This window comes from Protopterus annectens, chromosome 4.part0, assembly GCF_019279795.1.
Source record: "Protopterus annectens isolate FY-2018-M chromosome 4.part0, PAN1.0, whole genome shotgun sequence".
NCBI lineage: Eukaryota > Metazoa > Chordata > Ceratodontiformes > Protopteridae > Protopterus > Protopterus annectens.
In genome coordinates, this window is record NC_056733.1 from 677434980 (window position 1) to 677455695 (window position 20716).

At 47.8% G+C, this 20716-nt stretch overlaps 1 protein-coding gene across 1 annotated transcript in view; it reads right to left on the reverse strand.

Annotated features, from left to right (window-relative positions):
• ATP2A2 (ATPase sarcoplasmic/endoplasmic reticulum Ca2+ transporting 2) overlaps positions 1 to 20716 on the reverse strand; it is a 1687617-nt gene that overhangs the window by 775734 nt on the left and 891167 nt on the right. The window lies entirely within an intron of this gene.

Here is a 20716-nt window from a genome sequence, read left to right on the forward strand (position 1 = left end):
AGATCTTGGAAGAAGCTAATGAACAGAGATCACTTCCCACATGAAAGTGTGAAATTGCTGCTAATTGGACTTTGACGGTGGAGGAGCTGGCATCTTGATCAAATAACTGTGACAAAAACTCTAATACAGCTGGTATCGGGACTGTAAAGGGATCCATATGTCTATGTTCCTCCCAGATCGAAAAACGTTTCCATTTGCTCTTGTAGACCTTTCTGGTAGAAGGTTTATGAGCGGCTACTAAAATAGCTTTAACGGAGGAGAAGATACCAGGAGTCCTAGCTAGGATTGGAACTGGATCTACCAAGCTGTGAGCTTGAGATTGTCCAGGTTTGGTGATGTCAACTCGAGGGGATGAGAAATCAGATCTGGAGTGGTGTCCAAAATCCATGGAGGATTGACCAGATGAGACCATAGGCAAGGGAACCACGTTTGGCGAGGCCAGAATGGGGCTAGGAGGATCACTCTGCTCCCCAACCGATGAGCTTTCTGCAAGAATTTTACCATGAGGGGGAGAGGTGGATAAGCATAAAGTAGACCGGATGGCCAAACATGGACTAGAGCGTCTCTGGGGGATTCCCCTGGTGGGACAAGTAGAGCGAAGTACTCGCTGCATTTTGCATTCGAAGGTGACGCGAATAGATCTCAGCAAGGTTGACCCCGCTTGAGAAAGATCTGCTTTGCTACTCTCGGGTTCAGAGACCACTCGTAAGGTGAGAGGAGGGTTCGACTCAGCCTGTCTGCCAAAATGTTGGACCGACCCGGAATGTGCATTGCTATGAGAAAGCGGTTGGCGGCGATCGCCCATTCCCAAATTCTCATGGCCTCTCGACACAGTGGATAGGATCTGGTTCCCCCCTGTTTGTTGATATACCAGACTACTGACATGTCTGTCTGAATCGCAATTGTCCTTAAGGGAAGAAGGGCCTGGAGTGCTTGCAACGCTAAAAGCACCGCCCTCATCTCTAGGACACTGACGTGCAACAAGGTCTCAGAGTGTGTCCACGTGCCTTGGACGGTTCTGCCCATGCAGTCCGTGGTTACCGTGGCTTGGGGTGGGGTCATAGAGAAGGGGTGCCCTTCCCAGAGATCCGAGGATTGGATCCACCAGAGTAGGGACCTCCTGCAAACCTTGCTGAGGGGGATAGCTGTACTTAGCGGATGTTGCAGGATGGACCATTGGACTTGCAAGGTCCACTGCAGGACCCTTATGTTTAGACGAGCTAGTGGTGACAGATTGATGGCAGCCGCCATGGAACCTAGCGCCCTCAGGACCAATTCCGCTAGGGGAGCTGGGGATTGTAAGAGGGCCATCACGTGGAATGTCAAAGTTCGAAGCCTGTCCGGAGTTAGGAAGGCCCTCAACCGGTTTGTATCTAGCCTGGCCCCTATGAAATCTAAGGTCTGAGTTGGTTGAAGGGAGGATTTCTTGAGAATGATTGAAATTCCCAGATGAGAGGCCAAGTGAAGGAAGTAATTCCTGGCTGAACAGAGTAGATGCCTGATGGGGGCGGTCAGGAGCCAGTCGTCTAGGTACAGAAAAGACCTGTATTCCCTGAAGCCTCAGGTGGGCCGCTACAACTGCCATCACTTTGGTGAACACCCTGGGGGCTGTGGTGAGACCAAAGGGAAGGACCCTGAACTGATGGTGACTGGCTCCCAGCCGGAAACGGAGAAAACTTCTGGATCATCTGTCCATCAAAATGTGGTAGTACGCATCCTTGAGGTCTATAGAGCACATCCAGTTGTTCTCCTGCAGGAGTGGGAGAATGGACTGAATGGTGACCATCCAGAACTTTTCTTTGGCAACAGACAGGTTCAGAGTGGACAGGTCAAGGATTGGTCTCAAGTCCCCCATCCTTTTTGGCACCAAAATAACCTGGAGTAGAAGCCTGATCCGGACTGATCTTGGGGGACGGGCTGGATTGCTCTTTTTTCTAGCAGCTGCTTTATTTCTGTGGCTGCTGCCTCCCTTTGATTGGGTGGGACATCGGGGAGGCTCCGGGGTCTGAGGAAGATTCAGAAAGCGGATAGTGTAACCTCTGGATATGATTTGGAGCACCCAGCGATCTGTTGTAATGGACTCCCAAACTGCTAGGTGCCTCGATAAACGCCCCCCGACTGCCTCCAGAGTGGAGCAGTCAGGTAACCCCTCAGGGCTGCTGCGCAGGCCTATCCGAAAAGGGTTCTCCCAACCCGAAATTCTTCGGTCCCCCTCTGCCTCTGGGCCGGCGTCCACCCTGTCCTCCTCTGCCTCTGAAGGACAAGGGGTTCGGAGCGAAACGGGACTGTTGAGATTTCCGGAATCACATCTTCTTTTGTCCCCTTTGGTTCCTGGAGAAGGACCTCTGGGGAGCAGAGAAGCGATCCCAACGGCAGACAATGTCTTCCAGTCTTTCTCGCTCTGGACCAGCGTGTCGCGGATGGTCTTGCCAAACAGCGAAGAGCCGTCAAAAGGGGCATTTGCGAAGGACGTCTTGAAGGGTTCCGCAAAGTCGCAGAGATGGAGCCAAGCATTCCGCCGTAAGACAATGCCCGCTACACTAGCTCTAGCGGGTCCTTCCGTGGCATGGGAAAGAAGTCGCATAGAAGTGTTCGAAATGGACTTAAGAGTGGCCATTCGGGCTGAGAATATTTTATCCTCGGGCAACATGGACTCTGGGGGCAACCCTGCATATTCTTTGATGAGATCCCGCTGGAGTCGTATCACATGTGCCATGTAGTTCAGCGACCTTACCGAGAAGGTGGCTGAAGCAAACATCCGCCTTCCTATGCGGTCCATCATCCGAGACTCCTTGTCGGGAGGGTGGACCGAGGAACTCTCCTGGGCTAGTTCCTTCCTGGTGGCAGCCGCCACCAACATGGCATCTACTGGAGCACCCTTGCTCCAAACCGTCCTATCTGTGGGTGGACTGAGAATTTTGTCTGGTCTCTTTGGTATGGGCTCCACAGTGTCCGGTTCCTTCCATGCCCTGGTAGTGATCAGATCTACCACGGGATCGGTGGGAGGGGACACCCAAGAGGTAGATGGGCCTGCGTCAAACGCCTCCAAAAACACAAGACTCATCGGAGGAAGGCTTTTGGGCTGACCACCCCCCTCTAATACGAAGCATTTCCATAATGTCTCCGAAGGAGATGTCCTCGGGGGGGTGACCTTGGGGAACCTTCCCCTTCCTCTAAGTCTGTGTCCTCTGTCAGGGACTCTGGTGAGTCCAAGTGCCTCCTCTTGCACTTGCGTTTGTGAGGAACCTCCTCGGAGGGGGGGGGCTGTCCGAGGATGCCTCACCAACCACATCCTGTTTCTCTAAGGGAACCATCTGGGACATAGGCGCAGGCTGTCCCTGGGGCCGGGTGATGGAAGGTAGGCCCATCTGAGAGGGAGTGATGGGTGGAACCGCAGCACGAGCCTGGGGCCTTGAGTCCCTCAACAAGGCCCTCTCCACAACATCGAACACCGAAGGAGAACTGCTCTCTCTAAGCTCCGAGAGCAGCTCCTTCGGATTCGAGGTGCGGACTGGAGCCGGCGCCGATGCAATCGGATCCGAAGGGCCCGTATGCTCCGACTGAGATGGAGCTGAAGACACACTGACACCTCCGGATACGAAGCTTAGCGCACGGCTCCAAGAGCTCAGATCCGAAAGAGGACCCGACAAACTCGAGGGTGCGGTCTGGGCCGAAGTAGGGTGGTACTATCGGCGTCAAGCCTCTCCTTGCTCCAATGCTGCCTGGATCCAATGACTCCAAACCACGGAAGTGGGTCGGAGAAGGAGCAATCGGGGCAAAAAAGGGAGTCAAGCTCCCCCACCCCCCCAGGGGGGGGGGCAGGAGCACTCCCATCTGCAGTTGGGCCTGGAGAAACCTACGCATCATCCGGTCCATATCTGCATCTGACAAACTTCGGGTTGATCTAGACGAGGCCACCAAGGCAGGCCTGGAGTGATGCCTCGAAGACCTCGAAGGCGACCGGGTCTCCTCCTCCTCCGGCCCCGGGGAAAAGTGGGGTGAATGGAGCCGGGAAGGAGAAGGCCCGGAAGCCCTAGGCGAGACTAAATGCTTAGCTGGCGGAGCCGAACAGAAAGCTTCAGCCCGACACTTGTGGTGCTTCTCCTTTCTTTTCTCCCTCCTAGATTCCCTCTCCTCCTGAGCCACGGTGGGAGGGTGAGTCCTGGTCAGGGGAGCAGGGATAGAAGGCGGGACCGCTGTGGTAGCAGCCGGTGCCACAGAGGGAGAAGAGGACGAAGCTGAGTCCAGGGGCAGAAGTCCCGCCAGAATCAGCTTCGACCTCCTATCCCTCAAAGCCCTGGGGTTGAAGGCTGCACAAATTGTGCAGCCCGAAGAAAGATGATCAATCCCAAGGCAGATAACACACCAAGTGTGGCCATCTGCCGGAGATAGCTTATGGCCACACTCGGTACATTTAGAAAAGAAGGTTTTAGGGGCCTAGGCCATAGTAATAAAACAGGCCCAACCCAAACACACCTTCACACACATGGGGAAGAGGGAAGACTAGACTAACTTTTAATATATAAATTTTACCAACAAAACTAGCTTAATTAACTACAAAAGGGAACACTAACTCGCTTAACAATTAAACTAAAAAACTAGATGAAAAAAGGAAATTTTTCTTGAAAAACTCACGAAAACCTACACCTGGAACTCGTTCTAGGTGCTTGAATAAGCCGTGGCAAACGAGATCTGAGGACAGAGAAGGATGGCAGGGGGTTATGGGTAAGGGGGAGGAGCTTGAGGCTCGGATCTTAGCTGAATAAAGCTGCCGGCTCGGATCTGATTCGGATCCGATACCCACATGTTGATGAACAAATGAAGTTAACTACTTCAGATTGAAATTTAGGTCCCAGGGGGATGAGATAGGTTTTCTTGGTCGTTTGATGTGGTAGACGACTTTCAGAAATAGTTTGATGTCTAGAGTGAATAAGTAAAAGTGGGGGGTCTAGTGGTAGACAGGCTAAAATTGCTGATAGGTGGACTTTTATTGAAGAGTACGTAAGACGGGTCTATATTAGAACACCGAACATTCAAAATGCCCCTAAAACAAATGGACGTCCTAACATGAAATGAGGTCAACCACCACTGAAGATCCTTTTTGAGGGAGTTTGTGATCACCATCATGAGAGACATGGGGAGTTCTTGGCAAGACCACTGAGTGAACAACAGCCATTGCAGTATCCGCATGTGCATACGACCCAGTGGCATGGCCAGAATTGCTGCTGCCATCATATCTAACAATTTCAGAACTTCTGATGCTGGTGCCTTGTTTTTGGATATTAGAATGTGGACCTGCTGATGGAGAAGTAAGACTCTCTACTGGAAGTTTTAGCGTGGTGGTGGTGGTGTCCAGTTCTGCTCCGATAAAGAGTATATGCTGCGATGGCGAAAAGGCAGATTTTTCTGAGTTTATTGTAATGCCCAGACGGTTGCAAAGTGACAGAGTGGATTCCCTGGCCTGAATGAGTTGATGCCTGGTGGTGACGGTGAGGAGCCAATCGTCTAGATACGGAAACACCTGGAATCCTAAACTTCTCAGGTGAGCCAAGACCACTGCCATGCATTTGGTGAACACTCTGGAGGCTGTATTGAGACCAAAGGACAGGGCTCAAAACTGGAAATGATTGGCTCCCAGCTGGAAGCACAGATGATCCCTGGATGGCTGGCCATTTTTATGTGGTAATACACATCCTGGAGATCTATCGAGCACATGCAATTGTCTTTCCCTAAGAAGGGAAGTATCGACTGAAGCGTGACCATCCAAAACTTCTCTTTCTTTACAGATTTGTTTAGTCTGCTGAGGTCCAATATAGCTAGCCAGTCCCTTGTCTTTCTGGAACTAAAAGAATCTTAAGTTCTGGATCCTGTCTGGTCTGCTGGGACTGGTTGGATGACTCTTTCTTAGCAACATCTGGACCTTCACTGTAGTTTGTTCACTGTAACTAGGTGGAACGTCCGGGATTTTACTTGTTGGTGGAGGGGGTGTGGCGAATGGGATGAAATATCCTCTGGAAATGATACTTTGTACCCAGTTGTCATTTGTTACTTTGAGCCAGGCGTCTGGGTACAAAGATAAGCAATCTGACTATCTCCAGAGCAGGACAGTTGGGCGTCCTTTCAGGAGCGCTGGTAGGGCTTTCCAAAGAAGCAATCTGTCGCCCTGATTTTGCGGACCCCCTCTGCCACAAGGGTGGTGTCTTCCATTATTGCCCCCTCCTCTGCTCATGGTGGGGGGTTCACCATGCGTGTCCTGAAAGGCTCCTTGGGCTTTTCAGAACCACATTTTCCCTCCCCTTTGACCCTTGGGTTAGGGTCTGGTAGGGGTGGAAAAACAGACTCAGACAGCAGACAGAGTCTTTCCCTCCTGTTCACATCTGGTCAAAGTTTCCTTAACTTTAGGCCGAAAAGGGACGAGCCATCAAAAGGGGTATTCACAAAGGATGACTTGAAGGGCTCTGCGAAGGAACACAAGCACATGCAAGAGTGTCAACTAAGAGCAACTCCTGTACCCGCTGCCCTGCTTGTTCTATCAGCTGCATATGAAATGAGATGCATGGACAAGTTAACAATGGAGTTGAGGGTAGCAAGCTGGGAGGCAACTTTGTCTGTAGCTCCTGCAGCTACTGTACCCTGAAGAGTGCCTCCCAGATCTTTAAGGAGATCTCGTAGTCTTGTAAAATGGGTTAAATAGTTAAGTGAACGGAGTGCAAATGTCGCTGAACTAAACTTGCGCTTCCCATATCTATCCATGATCCTGGAGTCTCTGTTAGGAGGATGGATAGACTAGAAACTTTTAGACATTTCCTTTTTGGTGGCTGCCGCCACCACCATGGCATCAACTGGCACACCTTTGGTCAAGAAGGATTTATCTTGGGGGGCAGATATGAACTTATTAGGCCTCCTAGGGACAGGCTCCATGGTGTCCGGAGACTCCCACGCCCTTCATGAGACCAGCTGCACAAGCTCATCGAAAGGCAAGAGACACCCAAAAGGTGAAGGGTTGAAACCCTGAAAGCCTTCAGGAGAACTGACTCGTCCTCAGTAGGGTTGGTGGACTGCCAGTCACCCCTCTGCCTAAGGATTTCAAGTATCTCTGCAAATGAGATATCCTCAGAGGGGGACCGTGGGGACCCTTCTGATTCTTCCAAGTCAATATCAGATGTTAGGGATTCCTGGGGGGGGGGGGGGAGTCTAAATGTTTCCTCTTACACACTCTTCCTGGGAACCTCATCAGTGGGAGCTTCTGGTGAGGTCTTGGAAGAGCATGGGCCACCCAATGGGGCTTCCTGAGGCTCTGGGACTCTGCGCTTTGCTAGGATCAGTGAAGCAGAAACAGGTGCTTTAGGGGATGAAGAAGCCGGACCTGAAGTTAAGGATGTCCTGGGAAACATAACTCTCCTCATGACTTCGAAGGCACCCCCACTCCGATGCGAAGGGACCGACGGATCCAAGGAAACCGTCAATACCCCCAGGACAGTGGGATCCGAGCCCGAGGTAGGAGCAGAGCTCATCCTAGCAGAAGCCTCGAGAGGCAAAGTTGGAACAGACAAGTCGGTTTGACTATCCTCCCCGGACCCGACCAGAGCGCGTCAGCTCCTAGAGTCCTCGATTGGTGCAGAGGACGTCAGAATGAATGGAGCCGAAGACACTGGAGCAGGCATCGGCTCCGAAGGCTTCACAATCAGCAAGTCTGACTCCTCCAGCTCCGAAGGACTGGTATGGCTCGGAGGAGGAAGAGTTGCAGTTGGCATAAGGGTCTTTGGTTCCTATGCCTCCTGGGTCGGAACCGATAATTTTGCAAAGGCCGGTGCCTGTAAAAGCTTCTGCACCACCCGATCCACATCCAAATCTGAAAGGTTAACAGAAGACAGAGATGAATGGATCGATGGTACCGACTGAAGTAGCGGAGATTTAGGAATTTCAGATATCTGTTCCAAAACCGGGGACCGGCTCCGAAAAGACAGTCTGCTCTGAGACCTGTGGAGCTGATGTCACAGACTCTTTGGACTTTTTTGAATCCACAGAAGTCTTGGAGGACTTTGAGGACTTACTAGATCCATCCTGGTCACTCAAAGCCTCCTGGAAAGAAGGTTTCAACAAAAGCCTGTCAATAAATTTCCTCTTTCTCTCTTGGAGAACCCAAGAGGAAAAGGAATGGCAAATGGAACGTGTTTCTTGTAAGTGCAAGGCACCTAAGCAGTAGACGCAATTGGTATGGCAGTCAGTAACAGAGACCCTTCTGCCCACATTTAGGGCATTTTTTAAACCCTGACTTAGGGTGTTTATCCTTGTCATCAGCCATGACAGAAATGGACACACCCAACAACAACAAATATAAATTAGCCTTCTAATAAAAAACAGGCCAACTATAAACACACACACAAGCCCTTTAAATCAAGGCTAACTACAATGAATTATTAATAAGCCTTCTAATAAAAAAGCACACAAGCCCTCAAACTAAGGCTAACAAGCACACACACAAAATTATCTAAGCAGATAATATTAAGAGAAAATCACTAAACTACACACTAGCAAGTTAACTCTAACAGTTATAAAATTTCACTAAAGGTTCTAGTTAGAAAACTTAAACAGGCCTATGAAAAAAACGAGGCCAAATACATAGCTATGAAAAAGCACACAAGGGAAGGGAAAACTGCAGATATAGCTATAAGAGCTTATCTAACCTAAATATCTAACTATTTTAACAGTAAATTGTCAATAATTTTAAGAAATAGAAAAATAGTACAGTTTTACTGGCCCGAGCTAGCAAGAACCTCCGATCAGTTGCAGCGGCAAACTAGATCTGGGGTAACTCTAGGTACATCATGGGATAGGGGACTTGGCCTCAAGCTACTTGAAATCCTCGAGCTTTGTAGTAGGCCACCTTGGAGCCAAGGGATCGGTTCCGAACCAATCAGTAAGAATGAACGGCGAGATAGAACAAAGTACAGTTTTGTACCTACCATAAATGTAGATGTTCGAAGATCCACATTGCTGCAGTCCTAACACTTGGGTAGTCCGCTGTCCCAGTCGGCCCGAATACCAAAGTATAAGGCTGACGTCGGTCAGGGCGCATTAGTCTGACGTAAGGACGTCAGGGTACAAATGCGCATGACCGACGTCATATCCTCAGTCTTTTCTTGCCCCAGATGTCAGAAGACCCTAAAAAGATAAGGCCAAAACCAAAAAACACCAAACACTCCTGTACCAAATATATATATACAATATATACAATTTACAAAAGTACAACCCCACCCACACAACCACCCCTAAACACAGAGGGGAAGGAGGGAGGGTAAATTGGACTGCAGCAATGTGGATCTTCGAATATCTACATTTATGGTAGGTACAAAACTGTACTATGTTCTTCATCCCACATTGCTGCAGTCCTAACACTTGGGTAGAATCCCAAAGCAGAGGTAAGGGAGGCTGGCAAATCATAAAGAAGCTGGAGCTGTCAACATGCCCTGCAAAATAGCCGTGGCAAAACCAGCCCTAGATTTAGAGTACAGAGGAAGGTGGTAATGCTTAGAGAAAGTATGCACTGAACTCCAAGTAGCTGCCTCCAAAATATCCTTAGTTGCCACCCCTTAGAAATGCTGTTGAAGTGGCAGTAGCCCTAGTGGAATGAGGCCTGATCCCAGCTGGAATCTCCTTGCCATGATGGGAATAACAAAATGCAATGCAAAACCCAATCCACTTAGAAATAGTTTGTTTTGACACAGGCTTGCCCTGAGAACTCAAAGCAAAAGAAACAAACAACTGCTGAGACTGCCTAAAATCCTTTGTCCTGCTTAAATAATAACGCAACTGCCTGTGTACATCTAAAGTGTGCAAAATCTTTTCCCCTTATTTTGGGGATCTGCATAAAAAGTGGGCAAATGAATAGTTTGGTTTAAAGCCACACTAGAGACCACCTTAGGCATAAAGGAAGGATTAGTAATGATACCCTATCCTTATGGAAAATCAAAAAGGCTCAACCGCCATAAGGGCCTGCAATTCAGAAACCCTTCTTGCAGAAGTAATGGCCAACAAAAAAGCAGTCTTCCATGACAAGTATTTCAATTCAGCAGTAGCCGCAGGCTCAAAAGGTTGTAGAGTAAGTTTCTCCAACACAAAATTGAGGTCCCAAGCAGGAGTAGGAGCTCTACATTGGGGGTCTTATATTCTTTGCCCCTGTAAGAAATTGCTTAAACAAAGGATGAGAAAACAATGGTGGGTCACAATCATAGTGAGCTGAAATTGCTGCAGCATGAATCTTAATGGAAGAGAAAGACAAACCTTTGTCCAATAACTCAGTAAGATATTGAAGAGCCACACTCAAATTTGGCTCAGAAACATCCAAATCCTTTGCTGCACACCAAAATAAAATCTCTTCCATTTTCCTCGTACACTTTCCTTGTACTAGGTCTTCTGGCTTCCATAATCACATTCAAAACTTGTTGAGGAAGCTGAGACCTGCTATGGTTCAAAACAGAATATGCCAGGCTGTTAGATGAAGAGAGTGAAGCTTGACATTGAGTAGATGCCCGTCCTTTTGAGACAATAGGTGTGGAATCAAAGGTAAGGGCCATGGAGGCTTCCTTACCAGACTCCTCAGCAATGGGTACCAGTGCTGCCGAGGCCAATCTGGAGCTATTAAAATCATCCTTGGCTTGTCCTGTCTGACCTTTAGGAGCACCTTTGGGAGGAGAGGCAGAGGTGGAAAGGCATACACATGAAGATTTTCCCAACTGAAAGAAAGAGCATCCACTTTCCAGGCTGTGTGATGAAACCTTTTCGTGCAAAACTTTGGCAGCTGGTGGTTTAGTGGAGAAGCGAACAGATCTATGTCTGGAGTTCCCCAGGACACTGTCAATGTCTGAAATGCATGAAGATCCAGTTTCCACTCATGGGGATCCATGATTTGCCTGCTTAACACATCTGCTAAGGAGTTCTGTGCTCCTGGTAGAAACCTTGCTTGAAGATTCAGTTGCAAGCTTAACGCAGTCTCCCACAAAATCATTGCTTGCCTGCATAGAGGATAAGAATGTGTTCCCCCTTGTTTGTTGATGTACCACATGACAGTTGTGTTGTCTGTTAGAATCAACACCTGCCCTGGAAGAAGTAAATCCTTGAAAGCCAGTAATGCAAACTGGACTGCTAACATCTCCTTCATGTTGATATGTAGATGCTGCAGTCTGGCAGGCCACTTGTCTTGTATCCACTTTCCATTCAGATGAGCTCCCAAGCTGTGTCTGAGGCATCTGTCGTTAGAATCTGACTCGCCTCTGGCCGGGTCACAGAGAGTCCCTTGTTTAGGTGACATTCCTGAGCCCACCACAAAAATTCCTTTTGAATGCAAGGTATTATTTGAATGACAGTGTCCAAATCCTGGCAGTGCTGTGTCCATACATTTTGAGATACCATTGTAGCTTCCTCATATGCAGTTTGGCATTGGGAAGTACCAGAATACAAGATGCCATGAACCCTAAGGCTTGAAGGACTGTCCTTGCAGTCAGCCCGGACTGATGAGACAGTTGATGGAAGTAAAGAGAAAGATTCTTTTGTTTGTCCGGGGTTAAAAGGCCATCTGGGATGCTGTATTCAGTCTTACGCCCAGAAAGCACATGTCTTGAGAGGGTACTAGACTGGACTTTATTTCGTTCACAGAATACCCTAGGCATCTTAGCACTGCTATCACATATTCCAAATGCTGAAGAAGCACGTCCTTTCCTTGAGCCAGAAGCAGGCAGTCGTCCAAATAAGGATAGATTTGTATTCCTTTTAGCCTGAAGAAAGCTATCACTGGAGCCAGAACCTTTGTGAATACTCTGGGCAGTAGATAAGCCAAAGGGTAATGCAGAGAACTGATAATGAGAATTCCCAGCTCGAAAACGCAGATATTTCCTGCAAATTAGTCTGATAGGAACATGAAGGTAAGCTTCCTTGAGATCCAAAGTTACCATCCAGTGATCTTTGCCCAGCATAGGTAAAAGCTGTTGTAACGTCAACATTTTGAACTTGGGAATGTCCAGATAAGTGTTGAGGATAGACAGATCCAAAATTGGTCTCCACGTGTTCCCCTTTTTGGTACTAGGAACAGGCGAGAATAAAATCCTAGGCCCCTTTCTGGCACAGGAACCGCTGAATGGCCCCTATTTGGAGCAACAGAGAAATTTGCCTGTGAGCCTCTTTCCTTTGCTGAGGAGGAATGTCTGGCATGCCTTTGAAAGGAGGCAAGGTATGGAAATAAAACCTGTAACCATGGTGAATGATATCCAATACCCATCTGTCTTGGGTAATTAAACTCCAGTTTTCTTTGAAGAGTGCCAACCTTCCTCCCAAAGGTGCTGCCAGACGAGAAGATTCTGGCAGCTGAAAAGGCAGGTCATTGGGTCTGTTTACGAAAGGACTGACCCCTGCCCTCACCAGAAGACTGAGCAGGTGAACTCCTGTTCTAGGCCTAAAAGAACCTTGAGCTCTGCCCCTACCACGTCTAGACCTACCCCTAGACTGGGAATCATAAGCAGGATATGTCCACCCCTTGGTAGGCCAATTTCTACTAAACTTCGGAGGCTGAACCTGCAAAAAATCTTTAACAGTCTGCATAGACTTAGCCTTGTCTTCCATTTTCTTTAGAACTGCTTCCACAGGCGAATCAAACAACACATCAGATTGTAAAGGAGCATCTAAAATCCTTGTCTTCACATGCTCAGCTAAATTCTGATCCCTCAGCCAGGCGTGCCTGCTAAGAACCGAACCAGTGGCAGCCACCCTCAAGAGGCCTGCACAGCATCAAAACCACATTGCAAAGAATGCTTACCCACCTGTTCAGAAACATGAACTAAATCCTGCAACTCTTTACACTCAATACCTTCCGCCAAAGCATCAACCTTAGACTTTAATTGTGAAAGGAGATAATTTTGATATTTCAACATGTGAAACTGGCAATTCAAAGCTCTCATGGCCAAAGTGGAAGAAGTATACACTTTCTTTCCCCATCTATCCAAAGCCCTTGCCTCTTTATCCGGAGGAACAGGATTTTTAACAACAGAAGCCTTAACACCTTTAGGCCCTGTGAAACAGTTTCTGGGTCTGCCCTAGGACTCTTAAAAGATACTTATGAGCTTCAGGCACCCTATAATATCTATCCGGTTTAACTGGAGCAGGAGGCAAAGAATCAGGGTTCAGAGAAGCCTCTGCAAAAACATCCTCCACCACATCTAGAACAGGAGGTATAGCTAAAGGCCTATGCTGGGGTAGAAACAAAAATTCCCTAAGCCTTTTCCTGGAAACAGAGAAATCCTGACCTTCCCATTTAAAATGCTCCCTCATGGAATGAAGAGTCTCTGAAAATGAAAAATCCTCAGGAGGAGAAGCAGAAGGAGTAGAATCATCCACATCAGAATCAGAGTAAGGGGAATACTCCTGCAAGTCTTCAGTCAAGACTCAGAAGCATCCGAACACTGCTCAAAACTCCCAAGCTCAGGTTCCACCCTAGGCCTCTTATCAGGAGGAGGCATAGAACCTCTAATCATTGTAATCAAATCTTCTGCCATCTTAAGCATATGCTTCTTAGGTACAGACCCTGAAGAACTAGGGGTAACACCTGAAACAAAACTTGGCCTGCCCCTGGGAGAAGCCTTGGAAACAGCAGGGGAGGGCCTAACCACCTTAGGAAGGGAGGGAAGAACAGCTACCTGAGAAGCCCCTTCCGCCTGGCCTACCCTCCTGAGAGGTCACATCTTGTAGTAATAAAGTCTCTCCCTGAGATTCCAAAGAAATTTCTGGCTGAACCTCTGGCTCCACCGAGCCCTCTAAAGAACCGGCGTCCGGTACGGACGGTTCTTCCAGCCTAGGCTTTGCTGTTTTGTCCTTGCGCTTTTTGGCGAAGCGCCGGAGCATCCGACGGCATTTTATAATTACACCGCTTCCCAAAAACTAACCTGGCACAATCTAATCTTCTCTTTATCGTGCGTTTGTTAAATCTAGCACAAGAGCGACAGCCAACAACGTCATGCTCAGGCCCTAAGCAAGGTATACACAAGGTATGGTAATCCCTATGAGGTATCTGTTTCCCACAAGAAATACAGTTAGCCAACTTGGATTCGGTCTGAAACTCCGACTTCGGAAAATCTCAGAACGCCAACCTGCACTTGCAAAACTGCTTCTGCATCGGACCATGCGGCAAAAAAGACTGAGGATATGACGTCGGTCATGTGCATTTGTACCCTGATGTCCTTACGTCAGACTAATGCGCCCTGACCGACGTCAGCCTTATACTTTGGTATTCGGGCCGACTGGGACAGCGGACTACCCAAGTGTTAGGACTGCAGCAATGTGGGATGAAGAACATCTTCACATTATGGGTTTGATAGTTGATAGCTTGGAAGGCTAGTGTAGAGGAGGTGTAAACTTTTTTTTCCTATCCTGTCCTGCCCATGCTTTTGCTATCCTTATCAGTGGGCAGAAGAGATGCTGAAGGAATCGGTCTAGACTGCTAATTAGGGGATACAGCAATGACAGCAGGGTCTGCCAGGGGTAGCTTTATTAGGAATTTTTGTTCATCACGAACTTTGTAGAACCTGTCAGGGCTCTTGGGGGCCGGGGCTTGCGAGTCTGGGTTCTTTGATGCTGAGGTGAATGCATCAAGGTAGGCCGGGATGATGGGTGGAATGGCTGAGGGCAAAGGAGATTCCACTTGGAGGAGTTCAAAGTACCTCCTCTGGGTGTCAGTCATTTGGGAAGTGTCCCATTTAAAGTATTCTTTAGTGATACTCTCCCCAAAGGTGATGTCTTCTGGGGGGGGGGGGGGTCACCTTCTATGGATTCCTCATCAGGGGAATAGTATTCTAGAGAGGAGGCAATTTGTGAGGAAAAGGACGATTCATCAGAAGTAGGGTTCCCATTTTTCCTCTCCTCCTTGGGCAGTAGGCAAAGGGAGAGAAGTGGCAGAAGCAGGCCTGGGACTAAGCACTGGAATAGTGGAAGGGGAAGTGGTTGTGGGCCGAAAAGCCATAAAGGCCTGCATCAAGGAGCTGGTAAATGATTGCCAGTCTTGGACTCCTTCAGTAGGTGGAGTCAGGCATTTTGTTTTTTTGTTTTCTTTTTACCGGCGTAGGCCTCGGAGAAGGTCTGGGTTCAGGAGCCTGGGAAATGGTAGGGGTTTCAGACAGTGGTATCCTGGTCGGTCATCCGACATCATCTAGTTCTCCCTCGACATCAGTAAGGACTGATGTCAGGGTTATCTCTGCAGAGGTGCTGGTCGTAACATGTGAAGCAGCTTCCTCGAGGTGAGCCACTGAAGTAGATGGTTCTGTCGGACGTCCTTCGACCCCTATATTGGAAGCTGGTGCGAGGTCTGATGGTGGAGAGGCAGAGGAAGTAGGCCTGGAAACCTTGGCCTTTTTCCATGGTGGTTCTGTCGGAGCAGTGGAGTCGGGATCCATCCTGAGCGCAAGTTTTTTGAGCCTCTGTTTTTCCAATTATAAGTTGAGCGTGGCCAAATGGCTACGGAGGAACTTGGGTTCAAAAGACTGACAAATGGAGCAAGCGGTATGGTCGTGCTCCTGGCCTAGACAAAAGATGCAACGGTCGTGCGTATCTTTATGCGGTATCTGTCACCCGCATCAGCATTTACCCTTCTTAGCATACATCGGTTAACGATAACTACAGCAAACCAAGCTCAAACAAAGGCAAAAATCCCCAATGGGGTAACTTAGCTTTGGAAGTCTTCAAGTAGAGGAGCGAAGTGATTGATGTGACGTCGACTGCGGCTGAAAAGTTCTGAGGTCTGTGCACGCAGACGTCACATTTAAGGTCCCTGGTTTATGGCCCTATGTGTGACATCCCACGAATCCTACAGCAGCCAGGCTTGAGCTTTTGTATAGGCGCAGATGTTTGGGTCGTCTGAGGGGGGGAATCCCACACTAAGAATACTGCAACATAGAAACAGAAGGACATTCTCCTTGACTGCCTAGAGATCAAACTGTGATAGTAGCCATCTTGGAGGTCCACCAAACCCATCTAGTCATCCTCTTTCAGAAGAGCCAGCATGGAATGCACAGTGCCCATCTGGAAAGTTGTCTGCTTAGCAAATCCGTTCAGCTGGCTTAGGTCAAAGATTGGTCTTAGATCCTCATTCTTCTTTGGCACTAAAAAAGAACCTTGACTAGACTCTGGATCCACCCTGGTCTGGATGGGACTTCCTGGATTACTCACTTTTCCAGCAGCTTTAATATTTCCTGCTCTATTACCTTTCTTTGTCGGGGTGGAACAGCTGGAAGGGTTTTGGTTTGCAATTTTAGAGGATATGCAAAAGGGATGAAATAGCCTCTGGTTATTTTCAACACCAAAGAATCACGGATCACGGATCATCTTTCTGGCCTTGGGGTGCAGAGAAGCTCCCCAGACTGCCTTCAGAAGGTTGGGCAACCCATCTGCAGCCCTGGAAGGGTTTTGTCAGTGAATGGACCTCTAACTCCTGGGGGGGAGGGGGGGGGTGCAGATGTGTCTTTGGGAAAGCTCATTTTTTTTCAGAACTTTCACAATTTCGGTTGTTCTGGTTGTGTACCTCTGAGGTGTAGAGAAACTGATTGACAGCACACTGTTTTGCAGTCTTGCTCACTCCTGGTTGGTGACCCTATCAAAATAAATAAGTGGACCCCAAAGCCACTCATAAGCCAAACAAAAAAAAGTCTTAGAAAAAACCAGATTGATGCAAACACTTTGTTAGAAATAACCTGTGCTCTCGGGCTGCTCTGCTGTACTTTACAAGGCATGGACACATTGGTGTGATGTATGGCATTGGCCATGAATGAACTGGAGGATGTTGTAAGGTAACTCATTATAGCATTACAAAAGCGTTGCTTTGACAACTCGTACAACCTGGGCTATAGTTCAAGGGGCGCTATTCAAATCTTGCAAGACAAAAGTCAGTGAAACATATCTATGCTTCCTAAATCTGTCCAGAGCCACAGACTCCTTTGAGGGTGGGGGGGTGATCATGACTTCTTCCGATCACTATCACTATAATATCTAGGCCCCTTAACGTGTGTCCTATCTTCATCTGCAGGAGTCAATATTTATCTAATCCATTGTATGGTTCCACCCATATTTATTCTTCCCAAAGCCCAATGCAACATTATCAAAACCAAATCGTCCATTAAGGGCACCACCTAGGATGGCAGAGCTTGAAAATTAAAGCTTTGAGAACAAAGACCAGCCCTGAGGCATCAGACCAAATATCCTCTGTCCAGCAATTTCAACAGCAGGTCTGTTAAGACCAACTCCAGGTGAGACCCTATATCCTTCATTGAAGTCTGTTTCTTCTGTGAGGGATTACTAGAGCTTCAATGAAATGCTACTCTTACATCTAGGCATGCTACTCACAGTGGAGAGGCAACGTGGAGAGAGTTGAAGCCACTGGAGAACTCTGAACATGGGATTTGCTCAAGGCTCGATATTGCTGACTGTCCCATAGAAAGATGACAATGAGGCATCAAAACACCTAGAAATGTATGGGTTCTGGGTGGATATAAGAAGGTATGGGTCACCCCCCCCCAAAAGAAGCACCTTTTCAAACAACTTAAATGCCAAAGTTAAGGCAGGTCACAAGGAAGACCGCCTCAGGTTCAAGGAACTTGATTGAAGTTCCTTACAAAACACAGGCCTAGCAGGAGCCGAAGCAGAAGCCAGTGCCAAGCCATCTAGGGCCAAGGCCCTGAGAGACAGGGAAGGTTCCAAACATCAAAACTGACCCTGACCCTGCAGCCCCAGCTCTGACCTTCTGGCTCCATGACCCATCCAGATCGGACACTAATGGATTCAACTGGGGGTCAAGGAAATTGTTGAAGTCTTCTCCCAGGTAGTCTGCTCCTGCAGGAACCACACAGGTCACACACTGATCCAAAATAACCAGATCAGACAAGTGAATCTGAGGAGAGACTCATGACTAGAATAGTCTACCAAGGTCTTGCCACTCTAAGCAGAGGAAACAGGGAGAACTTCTAACGGAATCTAGGTTTTCAAAATTCACATCAGCCTCAGACAAGCTCCAAGTAGAAGGCACTGACCTAAAAGAAGCTGTCGAAGGCAGTCCAGAGTATCGGTGCCCATATCATTCTGATGGAAAGCTCAGAACATCTGAGAAGGGGATGGCTCTGGTGGAAATACTTGATCCATACACAGTCGGCGATCAGACCTGAACTTGATTTGACCCCACAGCCAAGGAAAGGGATGCTGAATACGATAGTTGAGAGACCTTCAGAGCAGGACGTTGAGTTGTAGAAGGGTCAGGAAACATTTTCCTAGACTTCTTGACCTGTCCTTAAAGGGTTCCCTGTTCTTACCTTTACACCCCACCCCACCTCCGGTCTATCCTTCCTTGAATTGTCAGAGAACTTCTGTTGCTGACTCTTATTTCTAAGAAGTGATGGACTCTTCCCACCATTTGGTCAGGGAGAAGGCCCTTCCACACAAGCTTTGAACAGTGGTGTGAAAGGGCTTGAGGCTCATTAAAAAAGGCAAATCATGTATGACTTATTTAAATGTGCACAACCTAGGTGATACACACATTTCTCATGTGGACCCTGTCACTAGATTGTATGGCTGCAAGCCACACACTTTCAAGCTTGAAGCCTTGTCTGCCATCTTGAAAAACAAAGAAAGTCCACAAGCAATAAAGGCCAACACACTATTAACCAAGAAAAAGGAATTCACTCTACTTTAAGGAAAAGCTTCCTACGAAAGATTCCTAAAGAGCGATGAGCAAACATCCAAATGCCAATGGAGAAAAAACAGCAGACAACTTTCCAACAATGGGGAGATAGAAACGGAGAAACAGGGAAGGAAAAGGAGGATTGCATACAATCTAGGCAAAAGTCAAGAAAAGTCACAAGGCTAAAGAGATTACAAACCTGACATAAGATTAGACTGGAGAAGGAAAAAAACTACCTGAACACCAACCAGCTGTCTTGAACATGTCTGTCCTCTAGTGCTGCAAACAGGTCTGAAGACTAACAGTGGTAGAGCAATATGGGAGAGGGGAAGATCTTGAGCTTTGGGGCAAGTTCTTAGTTCCAAGCCTCAAAACTGTTCAAATGAAATACATCCATATGTTCTGGCAGACAGAAAATACACTGGATCCAACTCTATGGTTTGCCGAGAGAACTGTTCCTGAAGGTGGTCCCCTGCCATAAACAAATTATACAACAGAAGAAAGAAACTGTTACAGAAAAGAGGAAAATCCTCGGATGCAAAAAACTCACTTACCAGCCTCAGTAAGAAGCTGAGATCCCTCATAAAAACCTCCAAAGCTAGTTACGAAAGCAAAATTGCCAAAGATTCCAAAGACAACCACAAGGCATTCTATAGTTATGTCAAGAATCTAAATGGCAATGCTCAGATATGCTCTGAGCTACAAGAGGGCGGCATTAAATATACTGATCCCAAGGATATTGCCAATATCCTGGCAGATCGATTTAGTGCCAACTTCACCCCCTTTCACCCCCCTAAAGGGCCCATCTCAATACCAAAAGATTGACAAATTCCAGTAATCATGGCCACACAGGTAGAAACTGCACTCTTCAAAGCTAAGAATACAGCATCCATGGGACCAGATAACATCTCAGGCTGTATACTACATGAACTACAAAATGAACTGGCACCTCACCTAAGTGTCATGCTTAATCATAGCCTCACATCCACTGAGTGGCGCACAGCTACAATTATCCCACTCCACAAGGGGGGGATCCACCTTGGATCCCAGGAACTACCGTCCCATCAATCTGACGAGCCTGATCAGCAAGGGCATGGAACGCATTATCATGGAACTTCTAAACAAAGACATTGGCAACCTACAAACACTGGGCTCCACCCAGTTTGGGTTCGTGAAGGGCCGATCTAGTCTCCAGAGCTCTGGACGAGGGTAAGGCAGCCCACACAGCCTATTTGGTCCTCGCCAAGGACTTCAACACCATCCCCCACTCTGGAATCATAGATAACTTACTAAGCTGGGCATTAATCCCTCCATCACTCGATGGGTTGCCAACTGGCTTACTGACAGAACCCAGACTGCAAAAGTAGCTGACTCCAAATCCAGCTCCAGACAAGTGGAGTACCTCAGGGTTCAGTCCTGGGACTGCTCTTGTTTGGCATCTACTTCCACACAGCCTATATTGACCTCGCCAAGGCCTTTAATACCATCCCCCACCCTGGAATCATAGATAAACTTACTAAGCTGGGCATAAATCCCTACATCACTCGATGGGTTGCCAACTGGCTTACTGACAGAACCCAGACTGTAAAGGTAGCTGACTCCAAATCCAGCTCCAGACAAGTGGAGTACCTCAGGGCTCAGTCCTGGGACCGCTCTTGTTTGGCATCTACTTCTCTGAAGTACAGGCCAACACTAAGGGACTCTGGCTAACAAAGTTCACAGATGACTGCAAACTGAGCCATTACTGAATTCCCAAATGATGTGGATATTCTACAAAAGGGCCGTACAGAAACAGATGCTTGGTGCCAGAGCCATGGCTCAATGCCAAGAAATGTATAGTTATCCCCTTTGGGAAAAAACATGTACCCGTGAATTACCACATAGGTGGCAGTACACTAAACTCCATAAGTGTGATAAGAGACTTAGGGACACAGGTGGACAGTGGTCTCATCTTCGATAGATAACCACATCGCCACAACAGTCAGGAAATCCTTCTATGTGGCACACCTCATC